General features: G+C 46.2%; 1 protein-coding gene and 2 long non-coding RNA genes across 10 annotated transcripts in view; 1 reads left to right on the top strand and 2 right to left on the bottom strand.

Annotated features, from left to right (window-relative positions):
• The window catches only part of LOC142776711 (uncharacterized), a 59435-nt gene extending 58133 nt beyond the window's left edge, over window positions 1-1302 (top strand). Inside the window, exon 3 of the long non-coding RNA XR_012887739.1 lies at window positions 1177-1302. This is a non-coding gene — a long non-coding RNA (uncharacterized LOC142776711). The remainder of the gene's footprint in view (window positions 1-1176) is intronic.
• LOC119160785 (motile sperm domain-containing protein 1) overlaps window positions 1-22576 on the bottom strand; it is a 146626-nt gene that overhangs the window by 86415 nt on the left and 37635 nt on the right. The gene's annotated exons all lie outside the window — the stretch shown is intronic.
• On the bottom strand, window positions 219-16510 carry LOC142776710 (uncharacterized). Its single transcript, XR_012887738.1, has 2 exons — window positions 15548-16510; window positions 219-6590 (listed from the first exon to the last, which is right to left on the bottom strand). It is a non-coding gene; the product is annotated as an uncharacterized LOC142776710 (long non-coding RNA).

Raw genomic sequence — 22576 nt, 5'->3', positions numbered from 1 at the left:
GCACTTTATAAATAATCTTGCTTCAAAAATATGCTTTTTCAGGTAAAGTCCATGATATTAAAATGGCAGTCCCACAACCGGGACTACGCGTTTTAAAAGGATATGTGAGCCCGTCACTAAGCCTCGGGCCTCTGTATAAATGCTGGATATCTGTGACCAAGGAGAGTGAAATCAAAGATTCCAGGTGTTCATGCATGGCAGGGTGAGAAAAACCAGAATAAAATGTTATGTGCATTATTTATTTTTTCACTAATGTCAATGCTCCTGAAGAATTAGACAAAGACATGGATAATGACAGACCAAACACTAATACAAGTTAAAAACTGGTTACATAATTAGAAATGACTAAAGAAATGTGTACACAAAGTATAATAAATATATATTGCTTTGTTTTTGTAACACCTTCTTCATATATATAGCCTTTTTAATGGGCCACTGCACATCTACCAACCCTTTAACTGTGGCACTATAGTCTTCTACTAAACAACTGTAAAGTGCACTTCTATCTCTCTGTCATTAAATATTATCAGTCCTTGACCAATGGTCGTGACTATCTCAATATCTGCGTCAGCTCCACTGTATGGATAATCCTCAGAAGTGTAACATCTGAAAATGTTTTGGCCATGTCGACCATCGTGAGCATATACTGGTTGGGCTTGCTATAGGTTGGAGCGCTATAATGTATATGGCTGAAATTTTTGTTTGTAGGACACAATTGGAATGTTTGCATATTAGTGCAAGAGCTGCTTCATTATCAGTGGAACACATGCCTATCCATCTGTCAAAGTAATTGCCAACACAAAACACAAACTGCTTCACAGTGTCAACATTGCATGAGCTCGTACTTCTGAAATCCTTACGCTACATCAGTCTAGACTTCCGCAGCCATCCCCTTGGCAAAGTTTTGACTGGACTATCTTCACTAGCAATGCATTTTCCTAGTTGCACTCATCTCTGTGTACTTTGAAAATACTGTCTTTTCTGCAGCAATATCAAACTTGCCGAAGTTCGATTTTCACATGGCTCAAAAAGTAGTGAAATCATCACTGGCTCATCAAATATTTTCTCACAATTCCTGATACATGTGAAAAGAACACGAACAGGAATTAGTACATCAGTGGGCTTGGCAGCTGTGACACAATGCAGTTCGCTTACCCGTTCCTCCCAACAATGCAGGTGTTCCTTGTAACTGTCGCTCGCCTGCTGATGCCCGGCCTGGCAATCACTTCGTTGGATCCATCATCAAACTGCACCTTCCTGCCTGGCAATGGCGAAGCAGGCACTGTCCCGCCCCCCTCCGCTACCGCTCCGACGCTGTTGCCAGCGCCGTGGCTTGACTACTCCTCCCCCACTTCACCTTGGACAGCCCCATCGAAGTCAACATCACCACTCCGAGCACCTATATATCGCGAACGGTCACCAGCGTCAGCTTGTGGGCTTGGCAGCTGTGACACAATGCAGTTCGCTTACCCGTTCCTCCCAACAATGCAGGTTAGTAATAGTAAGCACAGCAGTCTTTACGCAAAAAAATCTAGTGATTACTTTCTAGTCCAGCTGCCGGGCCCACAGTGTCTAGTCGCTATCATTGCCGAGTGTTTATATGCTGTTTACTCCGTACTCTTGTTGTTATCTGGTGACGTTGAAACTAACCCTGGTCCGGAAATGAACGAAATTCTCGCAGAACTCGGAAAGATTAGCGCTGGACAAAACAAACTAATATCTGATTTTGAAGAAGTAAAGCAGCAACTCCTCACAACCGACAAAACATTGTCGGATCTAGGAAAGCGTATGACCGAAGTAGAATGCCATTACCAAAATGTTTTTCCCATACGAGCTGACATTGCCGCAATTCAAGCCGAAACTACCGCAACCACGCACTTAGTTTCTGAACTTGAAAAACAGCTGGATGACGCAGAAAACCGGTCACGCCGCAACAACTTAATCTTCTATAACCTTCCAGATACTAACGCCAAAGAAACAAATATTGAAACAGAAGAACTTATCATTAACCACTGTCTCGAACACTTGAAAATAAAAATTGACCCGAAAGAAATTGACCGAGTGCATCGCCTCGGCCGCCACACCAATGATCGTTGCCGCCCGATAATTGTCAGGTTCACATTCTACAAAACCCAAAGAAAACACCCTCTCAAATGCGAAAAAATTGAAAGGAACAGATTTCAGCATTGGCGAAGATTATTCCCTCTCAGTTCGTACTGCCCGCCGTCATCTCGTTGCTTTCGCTAAGCAGAAATCAGGTAAATTTCAGATCCGTTTCAAAACTTTGTATATGGGTTCCAAACGGTACATTTTTGACCACGGATCACAATCGGTTATAGAAGTCGCATAGCGATCACCGCGCCCGCAGAATAAACCGCACCACCGCCAAATCCAAACACGTCGTGAACTTTCTTTTTCTGTTATCTTTACTAATGTTCGTAGTCTCATGCCGAAGTGCCAACTCGTGTCAAACGTTGTGGCGTCTTCCAACAGCAATATTTTGGTACTAACAGAAACGTGGCTAACCGATGAAATTACTGACGCCGAAGTGCTTTCGGATTTACCCGATTATCAGTTATTCCGCACCGACCGCAAACGCGACCGACCGCAAACGCGGCTGGGGCGGGGGTGTGCTAATCGCTGTAGGCCCAGAACTACCCTGTTCTGCTGTTAACATAAAATCTGCCTTTGAAATTCTGTGGCTAGTTTGCCACGCTTCCCCTCAGACATTCCTACTCGGGGTGTGCTACAGGCCACCGAGCACCAATACAGGTTTTTCACGTGATTTAAACAACATAATGAGCACACTCACGACCACCTAACCTAACGCTCACATTTTACTTTTTGGGGACCTTAATTTCCCGAAAATTGATTGGCATAACCCTGCACCCTCGTTGGCATACAATGTCGAAACGAAAGATTTCATAGACGTTTGTTTGAATTTTAACTTATCTCAACTTGTGTCAGAGCCCACGCGCATATCAGGCGGCTGTGCTAACATCCTAGATTTAATACTAACCGACCGCCCAGATTCTTTATCGTCCATTTCATACCTACCCGAAATTAGTGACCACAAAGTAATACATGCAGTTTTTTCCTTTCCTCTTAAGCGGCGCGACAAACTCAAGAAAACAATTACCTTATACGATAAAGGTAATTATGAGGCCATTAACAAAGAACTCAAACACTTCTTTCCAGACTTCGAACATAGCTTTCACTCCCGATCTGTGAGCAATAATTGGGATATTTTTAAAAATAAGATGAATAAATTCATTAGCAAATTTATCCCCACAACATCATTCCGTAGCACGCCGCAGAAACCCTGGTTTACAAACAAACTAAAGAGACTAGCGAATAGAAAAAAGCGCCTTTTTCGCGCAGCAAAAGCAAACGAGACGCCTGAAGCTTGGGCGAAATAGAACGCAGCCGAAAAAGAATATACTACCGCTATTAGTAACGAAAAATGTACGTTTTTGAACCAGGATTTACCAGGCATGCTAACCGATAACACACGTAAATTCTGGCAGATAGTGAACCCTCGGCAGACCAGCACCATCCACCTTACTAATGATTCTGGTCACATGCTCTCAGATGATCGATGTGCTGATGCTTTTAACAGCGTATTTTCATCTGTGTTTACAAACGAATCTAGCGTACCTTCCTCTCCTGCCCCGGTGCTGTTGACATCCTCTATGGGCTCAATTGTTTTTTGCGCAGGTGGTATTTCAAGTATTATTCAAAACATGAAACTGTCCTCATCAGGTGGCGTCGACGATATTAACTCAATGTCCTCATCAGGTGGCGTCGACGATATTAACTCAAAAGTGTTAAAAAATATCCATAACACCATCGCCCCATTTCTGTGCTTGATGTATGCGCAGTCGCTCTCCACAGGCCTTCTTCCAGATGACTGGAACATGGGCAAGGTCGTTCCCATCTACAAATCAGGTGATAAGAACTGTCCATTGAACTACCGTCCCATTTCTTTAACAAGCGTCCCATGCAAAATCATGGAACATGTCATCTACTCTCAGATTGTAAACTTTCTAGATTCCAACAACTTTTTTCACCCCAGCCAGCATGGTTTTAGGAAAGGATTCTCCTGCGAAACACAACTAGCAATATTTCTTCACGATCTGCATGCTAACCTTGACAACAACTTACAAACTGACGCAATCTTTCTAGATTACGCAAAGGCATTCGACACAGTACCCCACCAAAGACTAATGCTAAAACTATCCCAGTTAAACTTAGACCCAAGTGTACTAAATTGGATCAAAGCATTTCTAACTAACCGTTCTCAGTTTGTGCATGTCAATAATAAATCTTCTGCTTATCTCAAAGTAACATCAGGCGTACCTCAAGGTTCAGTTCTTGGCCCCCTCCTGTTTCTGATATACATCAACGACTTACCCCTCAGCATATCCTGCAAAATCCGCATGTTTGCAGATGACAGTGTAATCTATCGGACAGTAACTAACACTCACGACCAAAATCTTCTTCAGAACGATCTTAACCACATTCAAGATTGGTGCGATAATTGGCTTTTGTTTCTTAACCCTAACAAATGCAAACTTGTTACGTTTACCCGCCGTAAGAATCCTTTCATTTTTTCATATCATATCGCCAACGTCCCTGTACAATCACAACCATCCTACATGTATCTAGGTGTCACATTGTATTGCGATCTCACTTGGAATGCGCATATTACTAACGTCATTTCATCGGCAAATAAAACTCTGGGCTTCTTGAAGCGTCACCTACGTCATGCACCAAAACATGTGAAGTTGCTAGCATATCAGTCCCTCATCAGTTTGAAACTCGAATGTGCCTCCCCCATATGGAACCCGCCCCAAACATACCTCATTAACGACCTCGAATCTGTCCAAAATCGCGCCGCTAGATTCATTCACTCCCAGTACTCATACGACATCAGTATTTCATCCTTGAAAGCACAATCCGGTTTATCACCCCTCTCTGTTCGCCGTATCGCCACCCTTTCTTTCATAATTTTTTTTCATTCTTCTCTCAATGCAGCTCCTTACATCCTCCCCCCGACATACATCTCACACCGCACAAGCCATCCACTTCAAGTGTCCCGTTATCGTAACAGAACTGCCGCTTTTTCCGCTTCTTTTTTTCCCCGCGCCGTCAAGGATTGGAACGACCTTCCCTGATTCATTGCTTCAACCACCTGCCCATCATCCTTCGCGACAAATCTTACAAATCACCTATGCTGCGAAAACTAACGTGTTCAAATGTTCTCTTTTCCTGTGTATCCACCCCTTATGTAATACCCCCGAGTGGGGTCCTTAAGGAAATAAAAATGAATGAATGAAAAACTGAGCACATACATATTTTAAGCACATTAAGGAACAAGCTAAACACAAATTTCAAGGCACCTTCTTGATAAACCAAACAGACATCCGTTGGTCTATATATATTACATTACTGTTGCATTGCCATCTCTTGAATATCAGCAACTGAGTCAACACACACAAACAAGGGTTAATTTTATAGTCTGAGGAGAGTATGCATTTATGCTTCATTGCTACGGTGATATGGCCAGGAAGTTGCCCCCACGGCGCAAGATAAGGCTGTTGTTACAGGCAGTCTTGTTCGGTAGAGAAGGTTAGCCAAATATGGAGCAACTACTGCTTCTTTTTTACTCATGCCAGCACTGTTTGCCTCTTATATGGTTGAAGGCGACAGCTTTCTTGGTTATGCACCAGTTCTTTTTCCTGGATTCCTCAGGCTGGTAGTACGCACGGCTTTTTCTCACTTTTTGTCATGAACAGCAGGGCTAGTGAATCTGCCTTATTTTTCTTCAGCATTACTGTTAATACGGTATCTGTTTCTATTCGAACAAGTTGAACAAAGTTGTGGCATATTAAAGGGTCCCTGAAATGGTTTTTCACTCTTCTTTTTTGATTACACCACTACTGGAGCAAATCATTGGCATCAGAGTTCAATCGAAACACCCATTATTAACAGAGCTTAGTACTAACAAAGTACCCTCCTCCTCCGCTCCACATTTCACCCTCAACTCCCTCAACTCTTCCTTCGAGGGCTCGGGGCTAAGCTCCGCCTTCACGGCGCCTGCGTCACCACGTGGCGTGAGACCACATACGCTTAAATCCCGCCGCCGATCTCATACCGGCAGCCTGTGCTGTGCCCTCCACAGCCAATCAGATCAGCTGGAAACGATGATGTTAGTGGGGAAGAGCCTGTAGCTTGGTGTATGTGCGGTTGAAAACGCGTTTGGCCGAGTGGCAGTAATCTGGAACGATTCTCATTTAAAGCGTTGCAATAAATTATACAGTTTATGCAGAGAGCTCAAATCAGTCTCTAAACTACCCTTGGGACTTAATCTACCGGCCCAATGTGTTTGTAAAAAATCATCATAACTGTTTCAGGGTCCCTTTAAGCAGCCATGCAATGAAAAAAAAAATGTTTCTGCATTTTTTTCTAGTTTGGGACAGGTCTGCAGTCACAGTGCTGCCGTTTGCTTTGCTGTTGACTTTTGGAGGCAAGTCAACATTGGTCATCCAGCTCCAACCAATTTGCTGTGCCAGTGGGTGCAGCCACGCCTGAAGAAGGTAATAGTAAAAAAAAAAAACAACATAAGTTCTATCTTTCCGGTTTTACTGTGAAATAGAGCAACCTAAAAATTGCTGCACATTGAAGGATGATACGCTCAATTATAACATAACTTTTTCCACAATTATGCCAGTTAGTTCATTTTCATGCGTGCTAATTTTGTCTGTAGGTCTCATCCAAGCCAGCCAAAAGGATTTCATACTGGCGGCACCAATACGGGCCAATGCAAACAGTGCCGAAAGAATGCAGACAGGTGAAGCTTAAGTAGTACCTAAAGTAAAAAGCAGTTTGGAAAGCCTGGAAAGCCTGGAAGCAGCAGGTGAAACATGTGGCAGTGCACTTGAACAGCCTGGGTTTTTAGGCACTGCCTGTCAGTTTCTTTTTTTTTCTCCCTATTACATGGAACTTTCGTGTTAGCCTTGTTAGACTTTCTTGTCCTAGTCTTTTTTTGCACTACATTTACGCTGTAATTGTGTTAGCCATGCCGCAGGGTGCTCCTAAGAGCATGTTAACATAATAATCATAGATTATCTTTATGAATAAGACGGAGTCATAAGAAGCAGCGACATAATTTCAAAATAATAAATTAGTCATTATTTACGTGGGTGGTCTACTGATTTTCCCTTTTATTTAGAAAGCCAATTCAATAGTGCTCGTACATGGCATGCTGACACGCCATGGCTGCGCTGCCGAGATGCTGGCAACATGACATCAACCAATGTGGATGTGGACGCATGCACTCCATCTGCTATCAAAAATGTTACTAGTTATATTTGCTCTACACATATGTTCCTTCCATAGACGATGAAACTTGCTAGCATTGTTTTCTTTTACAATATTTGTCTCTAGAGTAACAAGTAATGCTCCAAGAGGCAAAACATTGTATCCTTCAGCTCTGCGGTGGGATGTGACTGCAAGTTATGAATAGCATTTCAGTGTCCGCAATCCTCGCTTTTCCTCCGCAGGCTGCTCCTATGGCGAGAGTTTTTACCCTGATAAACCAGCAGGCAAGAGGAGCTGCTGCTGCAATGGTGCCACAAGACGACACTGACTCTCCGAATTCTCCAGTAGCAACTTTAGACATAACACTTGAAATACCACTATGTGCATACAGCTCGAGGCTTCTCAGCACCAAAGGCTCAAGAAACAAAAATGTGGGTGCCTTGGCAGCTGAGGTTCTAGAAAAGTTTGCCATAACAGAGGATGAAGCAAGGAAGTTTGAGCCTGCAACAAGAACCCAGGCAAATAATCCTCTGTGGCACCTGAATCGAAAAGGCCGCATAACTGCATCAATTTTTAAAGACGTGTGTTGGTCAAAATGAGTGCACTGCACCACTCTTCTAAATAAGATAATAAGAGCGCGGTCAATTATAGTACCAGCTGTCTTGTATGGTGTAAATAATAAGCCTGTGACCAAAGAGCGACTGCTAGAACACTTGAGAACAATGCATTCTAATGCACGCATTGAAGCATGCGGCCTAATGATAAACCCGAGTTATCCTCTCCTCGTAAAAGTGTTACAGCTCAGATGGTATTTTTTTATGTGACTGCCATGACCCTGCACTAGTGGAAGTAAAGTGTCTCTTTGGCTTAAGAGACTACAGCCCCCAGAATTTAGTAGCTGAAGGCCAGGAGAGAAAGGGGGTCTGCCTTACAGCCAAAGGAACACTGAAAGAAAGCTACTACTACCAGGTGCAAGCTCAGCTACATCTCAACCTGGACCAGATAAAAAAATGCTAATTTTAAGTTCATGTTGATGGGGGCGGGGACCTGATAGTAGTGGAAAGAGACAAAAGCTTCATGGAAACACACTGTTATGGTGTAATGTGGGCCCAGGATTCGGAATAAATCAACCGGCAGTCAGGTGACTCTGTACACACAACACAGACTTTAACACAACCGATAACTCTTACAATTCACACACAACACACTATAGCGTTCCTTATTTACATGCCAAACGTCCTACGCGCCTCGGCACACGAACTGTCCTACTCGCCGTTATGACTGTTGCCGCTGCGGCGAGGTCGGTCGTCACCGGTGTTCCTTGTACAGTCATGCTGCCTTGACCGTGGTGAGGTGGTGGTGGTGGTGATGGTGGTGCTGCAGGCCGGTAGATCACCAGGCCACTGCAGTGCAGGTTAATGGCCCGTCGCCAACATGAGCCGCGGCCACCTCGTACCACCACTCGGGCCCCAGGACCTCAGGCCACGAACAGACTATGCTGCCGTTCCCCGTGTCAGCGCCGGCCACAGAGCGGGAAGCCAGCTCACCAGGTCCGCAAGGCTGCCGGACACCTGGTTGAGTGACGCAGCCCGAAGCAGGAAGCCAGCTCACCAGGTCCGCAAGGCTGCCGGATGCCTGGTTAAGCGATGTCGCGACCCGAACCGCCGACCAGCAGCTGCCGTTCGAACCGTGTCACGCTCCAACTGCCCGAGCCGCACGCCCCGCTCGCGCTTCATTTTCCTCGTCTTCGCCTCCAAGGCGTACCGCAGAGCAGAACTGCCGTTCCCTCTTCGCCCCGTCACGGGCCACACAATCCACATCATCACACCACCCCCCACTTAAGATAGTTGTGAGCAACTATTCCACTCCACGCCAGGCGGTGAGTAGGCAAAAATGCAGGCGCGTTTGTAAAGAGGGAACAAGTTCACACGAATCCGAATGGTTGTGATCCACACAGCACGTAATGAAAAAAAACACACATGAAAAATACACAAGTGGAGAAAGATTAGAGCAATTCAGATGCGACTTAAGTAGTCCGCTCCTACATTGTCTGAGCCTTTTATGTATTCTACGGTAAAGCTGTACTCTTGCATTAGTAAGCTCCATCGTAACACTCGATTATTGACGTGTTTGGCTGACTGCAAGTACCGGAGTGGCTGGTGGTCGCACTGAATAATGAAGGGTTTGCCGCATAAGTAAATGTGGAACTTCTGAACAGCCCACACGAGCGCTAAGCATTCACGCTCTATTGTGGAATAGCGGGCCTCTCTAGGCAGCAGATTGCGACTAGCATAAGCAACCGGATGTAAAATATCGTCCCCACTGTTTTGCAGAAGCACTGCGCCGATGCTTGTGCTTGAGGCATCAGAACGGAGCACGAAAGGCTTCGAAAGATCCGGTGTTTGCAGTATGGGACCTGCGGCGAGCTTGTCTTTCAGCACGGTGAATGTTTTTTCTTGCGTCGGTCCCCACGATACGATGTGATGTTGGCCTTTCTTGGTAAGGTCAGTTAAGGGCTTGGAAATCTCTGCGTAGTTCGGAATGAACTGCCTGTAATAGCCGGTAAGACTGAGAAAGGATTGTACAGCTTTCTTCGTCGTGAGGCGCTTGGCGGCTAGGATCTTGTCCAGCGTTTTCAGCATTGGTTCTACCTTCGCCTCGCCAATGCGATGTCCGAGGAATGTAATGGTACGCTCTCCGATCTCACACTTGCTCGGTTTGATTGTGAGGTTTGCATTGCGGATTCTTTCGAAGACAAGTCGTAAGGCTTCCATATGTTCATGCCATGAACATATGGAAGTGATGACCACATCGTCAAAATAATGATGCACATTCGGCAAATCGCCTAGAACTTTCCTCGTAAGGCGTGCAAATATCGCTGGGGCAGTCTTAATCCCAAAAGGCATGTATTTGAAGTGGTAGAGCCCCGACATGCTTGAAAATGCCATCTTTTCATGACTGTCTGGAGCCATGGGCACTTGCCAATAGCCCTTCGTGAAATCGAATTTCGAGAAAAATTTCTGTTTCCCCACAAAAGCTAGAACAACATCAATTCTCGGAATTGGCTCACTGTCGAAAACCAAGGTCTTGTTCAGCTCCCTAAAGTCAATGCACAACCGTATGGTGTTGTCGGGCTTCTTGACGACAACGATCGGCGCATGATATGGCGACTTTGATTTCTCGATTATGCCCATTCGAAGCATCTCCTGTACCTCTTTTTCGACGTTCTCACGCAGCGCTAGAGGAATCGGGTACTGAGGCACGTGAATCGGCTTTTCGATGACGAGGTCAAGAGAGCATTCAACAAGTTGTGTCTTGCCGGGAAGGTCCGAAAATATGTCTGCAAACTCTTCGCACAATTGTCGAACTTGTTGAAGTTGGTCTGTCTGCAGTTTGGGCGATATCTTGACGTCTGATGCCGTTTGTGTTTGGCATAGACTGAGAGAGGGGATGGTATCCTCAGAGTCGTTGCTCTCACTGTTCGCCTCTTCCCCAGGTGTTGCACTTGTAGTATTCACTGCAGCCACCTGATGAGGAGACGTTATTTCTCTTTCCTCATACTTCTTCAGCATATTCACGTGGAAGACCTTGATGCTCTGCCCTAAGTCAATTGCATAATCAACATCATTCTTGGCTTCAGCAACTTTAAACGGGCCCTTCCACTGCATGAGAAGCTTATTGGTGTCTGTAGGAAGGAGAATTAAAACCTTGTCACCGGGCCGTAGCCTTCTGTGGCGGGTCTTACCGTCGTAATAAAGCTTTTGCTTTTCACGTGCTTTACCAAGCTCTTCATGAGCGAGGTTACAGGTGTGTTCAAGTCGGTTTCGAAGGTCCACAAGGTAAGTGTACGTTGTTCGCATCTCATCCTCAATGTTCTCGTTCGTCCACAGCTCTCTTAAAACACTCAAAGGTCCACGCACATGTCTGCCGTAGATTAACTCAAATGGTGAGAAGCCCAAGCTGGCTTGCGGTACTTCGCGATAAGCGAAGAGAAGAGGAGCAATGTAGCGATCCCATGACCGCGGCTTCTCCTGACACACCCTTTTGAGCATGGCCTTCAGCGTACCGTTGAATTTTTCGACCAATCCATTGGCCATGGCATGATATGGGGTGGTACGAAAAAATTTTACAGTTAGTAGTCGGCCCACTTCTTTCATGAGTTCCGACGTGAAACTTCTACCTTGATCGGTAACCACTTCTCGAGGCAGGCCCACTCGGGAAAATATTTCAAGGAGGGCTTCTGCAATACTGACAGCGTCGATGCTGGGTAGGGCTACTGCGTCAGGATAGAGAGTAGCGAAGTCAATGAGGGTAAGCACATAGCGGTTTCCCTTATCTGATCGAGGAGATAACAGTCCGATCAGGTCAATGGCGACTCTTTGGAATGGTGTCCGTATGAGAGGCATGGTGCCCAACGGAGCGACTCCGACTTTCCCTTTCGGCGTTGTCCTCTGGCAGACGTCGCACGACTTGACAAACCGTCCGATTTCTTCATGCACACCTGGCCAGTAAAAATCCCCAAGGATACGGTCTGTGGTACGTCGCACGCCTTGGTGACCAGCCATAATGCCCTCGTGTGCAACCTTCAAAATGTGTTGTCGAAGTGTCCTTGGCACGACTACTTGCTTAAATGTCCTCCCCGTAGAAAGGCGGTAATGTCGATACAGTAGACCAGCCTCTTCAGAAAAGTGGTACGTCGTGTCTTTATTGGAGTGAAACTCCTTCCCAATCTTGCTGAAGCAACTCTTCAGACTTGGGTCGTCTTTTTGGCTCACAGTTAGCTGCACTCGGGTCACTTCTAGCGAACCAACTAGCGGAATCTTCATCATACTCTCCATCTTCCCCTGCGTCCGGACGACGGCAGAAAGCAAGGTTGACTTTTCCCAGCATGCCGGGATTTTGCTCGAACCAGTCGATTCAGGGAACAGGGCGTCAGAGTACTCCCAGGTAGTATCTGGCTCCTGTGGTCCTTTTACTCCTGGAATATTGCCGAGCACGAGTTCGTACAAAGGGTTAGTCATGCATAACGCGTTTACATCACCAACGAAGTAGGGCGTGTGTATCTGTATGTTTGCATCCGGTAGTTCCTTGGACTTTCCATCCAAAAGCATAACTCTTGCCGTCTTCCCGGTCAGGCATCGATCCGGCACAAACTCGCGTCGGACGATGGTCGTGTTGCTCCCTGTGTCTCGTAAGACACGTGCGCGTTGTCCAAGCCCCCGTCCTTCGACCACTGGCATGTTGTCGACTAAGAACATAGGTTGGTTCTCGCACTTCTTGGGGCATTCAGCAGCGCATGTCTCATCCTTGGACTTGGCCATAAAGAAGTAATCCTGTTTTTTCTGTTCTATCATGGCACAAGACACCGACTTGTCTTTGCTCTGATCCTTGCAATCGGTGGCTTTGTGGCCAAGCCGCCCACATGTTTTGCATTTCACAGACTCTTTCGGAACCGCACGACAATCCGGAGCGCTATGTCCTTTGCGGTGACACAGAAAGCAACTCGGCTGTTTGTACTGTGACATAGCACCGGGTTTATTTGCCTCCTTTGTATCATCTGCAATTTTACCAATGTTATTGACTCCCTGTGCTTCGAGAAAGCGGTCGGTGCACTCTGAAAGGGATGTAAGGGTTTTGCATTCCCTCTCTTTCAGGAAGATGGCCAGCTTGGGATTACAGCAATGCAAGAATTGCTCGGCTATAACATGGTCACGAAGATCCTCAAATGTTTTGGGCACATCAACCATCTCAATCCAGTTATCAAAATAGCTCGAGATCCTTGCTGCTAGTTGTTTCCCTGTTTCGCCATCTTCAGGCCAGGCTTTCCGAAATTTGTCTTTATATCCTTGTGCCGTGAACCTGAAGCGCTGAAGTAGGGCTTTTTTCACTTTATCATAGTCGAGGGCCTCGTCAGCAGTCATTCGACCAATGACAGTGAGTGCCTCACCAGTTAAGCACATGCTTACGGCTACTCCCCATTTCTCTCTTGGCCATTCTTGCCTAGTAGCCACGCGTTCAAACCTCTGCAAATACGCGTGCAGGTCATCGCGTCGCTCGTCAAATAGCGGTAGTAACTTCTGCGGATTCAGGCATGACGGGTTTGCCGATGGGGCGAGTGCTGCCGCCGCAGATGGCTGACTTTGAGCACTTTCCTGAAGCTGGAGCTTAAGTTGGAAGATTTGCAGCTGCCTCTCGTCTGCTAACCGTTGCCTCTCGTCCGCTAACCGTTGTCTCTCTGCTGCTTCTTTGGCCTCTTCTCTCTCAGCTGCGCGCTCATCTCTCTGCCTAACTTGCTCTCGCTCAATCCATTCGCGAAGTTCTGCGCCAGACAAGCCTAACTGAGCTGCTACAGCCGCTAACTTATCGAGATCCATGTCTCTCGTCTTGTGCTGCGTGCACACACCTGACTGGCGATTTCCGCGTTCGAGATGTTACTGGCGGGATCCTGGCAGGCTCGCCAAGTTTGTTATGGTGTAATGTGGGCCCAGGATCCGGAATAAATCAACCGGCAGTCAGGTGACTCTGTACACACAACACAGACTTTAACACAACCGATAACTCTTACAATTCACACACAACACACTATAGCGTTCCTTATTTACATGCCAAACGTCCTACGCGCCTCGGCACACGAACTGTCCTACTCGCCGTTATGACTGTTGCCGCTGCGGCGAGGTCGGTTGTCACCGGTGTTCCTTATACAGTCACGCTGCCTTGACCGTGGTGAGGTGGTGGTGGTGGTGGTGATGGTGGTGCTGCAGGCCGGTAGATCACCAGGCCACTGCAGTGCAGGTTAATGGCCCATCGCCAACATGAGCCGCGGCCACCTCGTGCCACCACTCGGGCCCCAGGACCTCAGGCCACGAACAGACTATGCTGCCGGTCCCCGTGTCAGCGCCGGCCACAGAGCGGGAAGCCAGCTCACCAGGTCCGCAAGGCTGCCGGACACCTGGTTGAGTGACGCAGCCCGAAGCAGGAAGCCAGCTCACCAGGTCCGCAAGGCTGCCGGACGCCTGGTTAAGCGATGTCGCGACCCGAACCGCCGACCAGCAGCTGCCGTTCGAACCGTGTCACACTCCAACTGCCCGAACCGCACGCCCCGCTCGCGCTTCCTTTTCCTCGTCTTCGCCTCCAAGGCGTACCGCAGAGAAGAACTGCCGTTCCCTCTTCGCCCCGTCACGGGCCACACAATCCACATCATCACACACACCAAGATAGCTTACAAGCTTTTCTGAAGGACATTATTTTGCCCAGAGTAATTCTTGGAAATGGTGTCTGAAGGCCATCAAATGTAACACCTCTACGACTGAGGTGAATGAGTGCATGAAATGTGATAATTTTGCTACTTCGATTACTGCTCCATATTTTATACAAGTGCTAGTCAACCATTTTTTCGTGAAATTTCAACAGCTATGAGTAAGTTCAACAATGAGCCATGCACATTATTACGTAATGTAACATGTTTGTGAGCCTACATGGTGCTTGAAGTTTTGCAAGTACCTGAGAACTACTTTTAATTTTAGCCGTTGTATTATATGTGATATTTTAAGCAAGTTCAACATGACTAACTTATATTGTAATCATGTTATCAGTAGACGAGCAGCGTAATCACTGTACTACTGATGTGGACAAGTCCACAAAATGTGATATTTTTGCTAGAATTACTGCTCCATATTTCAAGCAAGTGCTAGTCAGCCATTAATTTCTGAAAACTTTAGCACTTTGTGAGACTTGGTGCCATAGTGAGAGATTCACATTATAATATGCTTGTGCACTTGCTTGATGTTTGTAGCTTTGCAAGTGCCAGAAAACAATACTCGAAGGTTTAGCAACCACATTGTATGCAGTTGAACCCCACTACAACGAAACTGACGGGATGCGGAAAAAATTTCATTGAAGCGAAATCGAAAAAAATATATTTAAGCTGAGCTCGCAAAACAAAGAAAGGTTTATTCTCAAAATTCGAAAAATGTCCGCTGCTTCCTATTCTTTCCCAGCGGTGTCACGACGTGATTCTCACCCATGCATAGCGAGGCCATGGTGAAAAGCACGCTGAAACAACGCCTAAAACTGCTTTCATAAACGAACCTAACAGTTGCATTAACACGTTAACACCAGCAGCTGTCCACTCTCAAAAGTATCCAACAACGCCAAGATGGAGGCTGGGTATCGTGGAGCGACGACTTTGCATTATTTTATGCTATTCTTATCATCCAATACTCACGGCTAGCTGATTTTGTTGATAATGCGGACGAACAGCCACTCTGATTAGTTACCACACTGGCCAAGTGCGAACATAACGATAAGCATCAGAAAAGGCATCGTGTCGCGGTTGCACCCAGCAGCTGCGAGAAGGAAACCATGAACTCATAGAGTTTCCTAAAATTAACTAGAGGGCACTCTGGCGCTGGGATCGTTCAGCGAACATGGGAATGATGGGTAGTACACACATTTGCCTAGTCTTTGTACTTGCGGCTTCGTTTATTGCTGTGTTTCAGTTTTGTTTTGAAAAAAAGATTGAACCCTTTTGAACTTCGTGAGCCGATTTGGAAAGTAGGTCTAAAAAAATAAAATGGTGAAGCCCAACCGCTGAACATTTGCTAATACTTGTTTCATAAGAAAACAGCTCCAAGCCACACGAACACACACGGAGCCAAAAGCAGGCCAGAAGTACGAATATTAGACAAATGTGTGTACTACACATCATTCCCATGCTCGCTGAAGCGCCGTGCGTTGCAGCTCCCGTAGACACTAGTGCCAGAGTTTCCTCTTTTTCTCTAGTGTATATTGAAAAACTTTATACATGAACTGAGCTACTGAGCTTTAGCTTCGGATCATCTGCAGCTCAAAAGCAAGCCAGTGGAAAAAAAAGCAGGGCAGTCTTATTGCCATCGCTATCGAGCAATGGCGGCACCCATGCTTGCTGAACAGCAGTGGTATAGCGGCGGTTTCTGGTGGTGCCAACGCATGTTTTAGACTTCATTGACTTATTTTCAGGCTCTGAAATTGTATCTAAATGTTAAAGATTTGGTTTACTGCATAGCAATAAGCATCTGAGCCTGGAATTGCATCATATGATTTCGTTGAAGCAGGACGAGTGAAGAGCCCCGCCGCGGTGGTCTAGTGGCTAAGGTACTCGGCTGCTGACCCGCAGGTCGCGGGTTCGATTCCCGGCTGCGGCGGCTGCATTTCCGATGGAGGCGGAAATGTTGTAGGCCCGTGTACTCAGATTTGGGTGCACGTTAAAGAACCCCAGGTGGTCAAAATTTCCGGAGCCCTCCACTACAGCGTCTCTCATAATCAAATGGTGGTTTTGGGACGTTAAACCCCACAAATCAATCAATCAATCAGGACGAGTGAAGAAAAAGTGTTCGTTGTGGCGACAATATTTATGCATTAACTCCCAGTCAACAGTCTATAGACTGCTGACTGGGAATCGTGAATTTTTTTTGTAGCGGAAATTTCTTTATAGCGGGGCTCGTTGTAGCGGAGTTCCTTTAGACATGTGCGATATGACTAACTTGTATGTATAACAATGGGTTTACTACCTGATGTAATATAAAGCATAGTCGAGGCATTTTTTTTTAAAAGCATGCACAACACTATCGAGATATACCACAACTTCAGATCAAATGTCTTTTTTTTCTTAGGTATTTATTGAGGTTATTGAGGTTATTATTTATTGAGGTTAGGGTTATTGAGGTTATTAATGCTGACCGTTCTCAAGGGGGGCTTTTATTGTGCCCATGAATGCCTGTTTCAATATTGATGCATATATTTACTTTCCGAGTCTAACAAAGCCTTTTTCCTTTGGGACGTTAAACCCCACAAATCAATCAAACAAAACCTTTTTCCGAATTCTGTGCTAGCCTTTTTTTTTATATTGTGAAGTGTAACTAAGGATTCCTATGTGTCGAAACCACAATCACATCATCAAATTTTAAATATTTTTGAGTTGTTGCTTTAAATAAAAACATAATTGTCGAGAACCCTAAAAAAGTAACATGGTGCTTGGGAGTACATTCACTATATTTTGAACACCTCTACTCTGAAACAGAAATTTCAGTTTTGGTATCGAGAGAATGCTTTGATTGATTGATATGTGGGGTTTAATGTCCCAAAACCACCATATGATTATGAGAGACGCCGTAGTGGAGGGCTCCGGAAATTTCGACCACCTGGGGTTCTTTAACATGCACCCAAATCTGAGCACACGGGCCTACAACATTTCCGCCTCCATCGGAAATGCAGCCGCCGCAGCCGGGATTCGAACCCGCGACCTGCGGGTCAGCAGCCGAGTACCTTAGCCACTAGACCACCGCGGCGGGGCGAGAGAGTGCTTCGCAGTGACGTGTCAAGAGAGATCTGACCATAACGAGAATACTCAAACTTGCGGTATATCAGGTGTATCAGCCTGACTGACGTCACTCGCACATGATTCACATGAACAATGATGAGTGAGTAGTTGTTGAGGCACTCTGACAGTGATTTGTGTCATTCAAGCTGCATGCAGGACACAAATTTCACAAAACGAGTGAACTGTGTTGACTTGTCGTGACTGTCCATGAGGGTGCAGTGCGCTTGCAGGTGCCGCGCAAAGAAAAGTTTGAAAGTAAAACATTTTGTGCGTCTTGCTTGACTCTGGTTTGTGGAGTGCGTTGATAGTGCATGTCATGGAAACGAAATATGTGCCTTTGGGGCGCCTCAAGATCGTGTCAGTACTCCTTTCAAGGTGCATGCGGTGCCTGGTACATGGAAACGTTTGCATTTCGCTCCAAACTAAATGTGGCTGGTGGGACCAAAATTTTGTCTTGAAACCCTGTGCAACCAGTGCCACACTAGAGCCAGTAAGTAACCATGGCGTGATTTATTGTGTTATCACTCACCGGGGTACTTGGTTGAAGACAAACATTTACCGTATAACCATGAGCACTTTGTAAATGTAATGGCTGTATGTGATTGTGTAGAAAGAATTCACTACCTTGCACTGTAAACCCTTCGTTTAAATATTCAGTATGCCTTGTTTTTCTGATAATTTTAACTGGCCAACTTTTGGCCGCTCATGTGGACATCCAATAATCGAAAATGTTAGACTCATTGACCCTACCAATCATCCAATATACATAGCTAAGTTTGGTGGATAATGAGTGTTTTTTCGCAGGTACACTTTTATACTCTGAAACTGATCGTAATCTATGCCTTTTTGTACTGTGTCAACAATATAGCATTTCTTAATGCACATGGCATTCCATGGGCTAACTCTGAAAATAGACTCTAGATCCACTTGAGTGGTTATTATGTATGCAAACAAAACGGTTTGTAAAAGTCAATCAGGTGCACAAGCAATGTTCATGATCCAAACAAGTTCTCATACAACCATTGCTTCATTACATGTAAAATTTGCCATGTTTTAATGTGCAATAAAACTTTCAAATGATGGCCAAATGCTTAGCAATGTCAGTGGACACACTTTTTTTAAAAGCCATATGAATTTGGTAAACAATCGAGCCCGCTTATAACGAACCTGAGCGTGACGCGGCATCCGTTCGCTATATCCCGAAGTTCGAGTAAATGAAAGTTGCGAGTGAAAACACAAACTTTTTTTGCCCCAAAAAGTCCGCGATGCACGTGTTTCAAAGAGCAGAAACGATAAGGGCGGTCTCGAGTTCATTTAAAAAGGCAGGCTGCTCGTTCACCGAGGCCCGTGGCATAAGCTGCATGAGGCGCTGGCTCCAAAGCTTCATCGTTCTCGCAATCCGATTCCTCCAAATCGCTCTCGCCTTGTACTTCATTCACAATGCCCCAATCCATTCACGGTTCCGCAGTGTCGGCATCATCGGTTGTAATTAAATCATCGCAACACATGTTCCACCCGCTCTCCCAGGTCGGAGTCGACGACGCGCTGCCACAAATCGCCGCCGCAGTGATCCTGTTCGGAAGCTTCAGGCTCGGCATCGGGCCCGACAATCGACGAAGTCAGCCTCGCGAAAATAGTTTGGCGCACACGTAGCCGTCACCACCGCCCACGAAATATTCACCATCTCCCCAGCTGAACTGAATACCGGGACGCCTGAAGCGGCAAGTTGGCTGCCAGGTGGTCAACAGCTACGAGCAAGCGCTTCGCAACGCGGCACCTAACGCGCGGATCACGCTTAAGCGAAGCGGTCACACTTTCGATGTTTTGTTGAGCGGTACGAAAAAGCGTGCTTGTCCTCCCATCGGCCATCATGACCCCCCCCCGCCCCCCCCCCCCCCCCCACACACACACACACCAAGAGCGAGCAAGACGCGCACACGCGCGAAGCAGCTCTGGGCGCGTTTCCAGTCGGAAAACGAAACTAATTCGAGCCAGCGTGGCGGGCGTCGCAGAGCGGTGGAGACGGGCGAAGGGGTTGTGATCAAGAGAGGCGAGCAGACTTGCGAGAGAAGGGCAAGGAGTTGCGATAAAGCATGGGGGAATGAAAGATTCTTTCCTCCGTGCGATAAAGAGAGGGGAGGATGCGGTGGGTGGCCAGGCGGGCGACCTTGAAAAGCAAAACACACGGGAAAGAGGTAGCTTGCTTGAAAGGTTCGCGAAACTCCCACGTAGAAAAACTTGAAAATTTTCGAGTGCCAGTGCACGCAGAAGCCAAAGCATGGCCGCCTCGTTCGGTGCACGCGGCGGCGTTCGAAGAATCGGCGGCTGCGATAAAAAAAATCGTCTTGTTGCGCCGGCGGGTTTGCGTGGCTTCACAAACTTCGACATTTCGCGATTCGTTTTGAGCAAATTAACAGCCATTTTCGCGCTTCCGCACGCGCGCGGAAAGCATGCTGAGTCGAGTGCGAAGTGAGCGAGAACAAGTCCTAAACACGAAACGAATCGCAAATTATCAGAGTCGGTGGGGTAGCGTACACGCTTGCACTAGACGCAGACTATCGGATACAGTCGGTGGCCGACGATGTTGGCAAATGGTCTGGTCACTCCAGGCTGGTGACGCGAGCGACAGTCACAGCGATCAAAAACAGGGTTGGTGGCTGACCAGTCTTCGAAAGATCGGTGGCAGTGTGAAAACACGGGCCTCGTCTAGCAATGCGGGGTGCTAAAAGTAGCAGGGGGACTAAGGATGGAGGGGTGCGTAACAAAAAGCGGTCGGGGAGAGCAGCAACTATAGGGGCACGGAGGCAGAATCGGCGTTTAACAATAAGAATGTATGAGCACCTCGCCGACGCCTGATCGGTGATCGAAATCGGTTTCCCAGGAAGTCGGCAGACCGCTGACTCCGTTCGCTGTAACCGATCAGCGGCGCTCGGAGACGTTCGTTGTAAGTGCGATTTTGTGCCATTGAACCAATGTATATTTTGACGGTCACGCGGATATTGTTCGTTTTAAGCGAAAGTTCGTTTTAAGTGGGGCCGTTATATGTGGGCTCGACTGTAGCTGTGTTGCTCACCTTTTTTTGATAGTGGTCCGACACAAGTCCGACAACTACAGTTGTGATCTCGTCATAGTCATTTACTAATGTATCGGGAACAGTGCCAGTCATTATGCGCCGTTTCTTCAGTAACCAATGGCCTTCTCCATAATAATTCACGTTGAAGAAATTCTCTTTCAGGTTGTGACCTCTTGTCCTGAAAGCTGCACCCTGTTCTTCGTGAAACTTTGTATAATGAGCTGGACGTTTCTTTCATAGAATTCTCCAAAGAGAAAAAAACCACAATCAGCCAGAACCTGGTCATCGTTTGTAGATGGTTCATAAATCCTGTGCCCAAAAGAGGCAAACATTGATTAGCTGAATATATTACTGTAATCTAATATTCAGTATCAAGTGCTCACCAGATAATAATGTTAGCTCCTTATCAGAAATTCTTCCTCCGTACATATCCAACAAAAACTTCACTGCACCGTGAGGGTTTATTGAAACAAGGTACTTCAGTGTACTATTTTGTTTGTAGTTGCTCCACACAATTTGTTGATAGTCCTGGTTGAAAGGCCTGCAATGGTTAACGCAGTGAATCCTCTGCAAGCTAACTTATATTGACTGATTGATTGATATGTGGGGTTTAACGTCCCAAAACCACCATATGATTATGAGAGACGCCGTAGTGGAGGGCTCCAGAAATTTTGACCACCTGGGGTTCTTTAACGTGCACCCAAATCTGAGCACACGGGCCTACAACATTTCCGCCTCCATCGGAAATGCTGCCGCCGCAGCCAGGATTTGAACCCGCGACCTGCGGGTCAGCAGCCGAGTACCTTAGCCACTAGACCACCGCGGCGGGGCTAACTTATATTGACTACAATTCACTTGTCAATATATTTGTAGTTAAACAAGTTATAAGGGATAATTGCTTCAGTTAAGGACAAGATACAATAGTTAAAAATGAAGCAGCTTCATAGCAATGGTTACTTCTGTGCAGTCAATGATTGCATGCAGCTTGGGAAAGTTCTTGAGTTTTTTTTTTTTTCTGTCAACCAGCTGTGGCAGATCTGAGGACTTGGGAGCACTATTAGTTTTTTGCACAGGAGGTGTATAGCAGCCAACAGAAACCTGAAGCTCTGGCTGATAGTCTTAGGCATGACATCAAACTTATATGCCAAGTCTTTAAATGCAAGGTTCAGACAAAGTTTCATTAGAAAGGAAAGCAGTTGCATGTAATGAGAAAACTTGACCTGTGCAGAGGAAAGAACAGGGATAATACTGGCTATAGTATAGAAAAAACTACCTTTGGCAACCCTGCAAAAAAATGCTATTTTAAGAAAGTCCACCTTGCTTAAGATTTATGAGACTACCATTTATGCATGCCAGTGTAAAAATGCACTTGGGCATCGCTCATAGATGTCACACTGTTTCCTTGCTGGTTTTTTTCTGCAGAATTGGGGCTATCTTTTTTTAGCTTCAGCAGCTCATCCTCGAGAAACAGCACTTTTGCCTTCATGATAGCACAGAAATGGCATCCTGAGCTTTCTTTCTGGATTTCACCTGTCCTGTCACTGAAAAAAAAAAAAAAAACGAACTAATCTACATGCCCGCCCACGACTGATCTAGTTGATCGTAACAAAGCAGTAAGCTCTTACATGCATGAAGCTGACACTTCGTTGAAATACATTACTGACGCGTCATTTTCTCCCAGTGGCATGACGTGACGCTTTCGGAAGCACTGGCTGATTGTGTATCGCTGCTGCTGCAGTTTATGCCATTGACAACTGCTGCGTCTGTGGATTCCGCGGCATCATAGCTGGTTTGATGTACTGCGGCTGTTGGCTGCACGTTGC

This window comes from Rhipicephalus microplus, chromosome X, assembly GCF_043290135.1.
Source record: "Rhipicephalus microplus isolate Deutch F79 chromosome X, USDA_Rmic, whole genome shotgun sequence".
Taxonomy (NCBI): Eukaryota; Metazoa; Arthropoda; class Arachnida; order Ixodida; family Ixodidae; genus Rhipicephalus; species Rhipicephalus microplus.
This window is presented reverse-complemented; position numbering and strand designations above follow the sequence as displayed.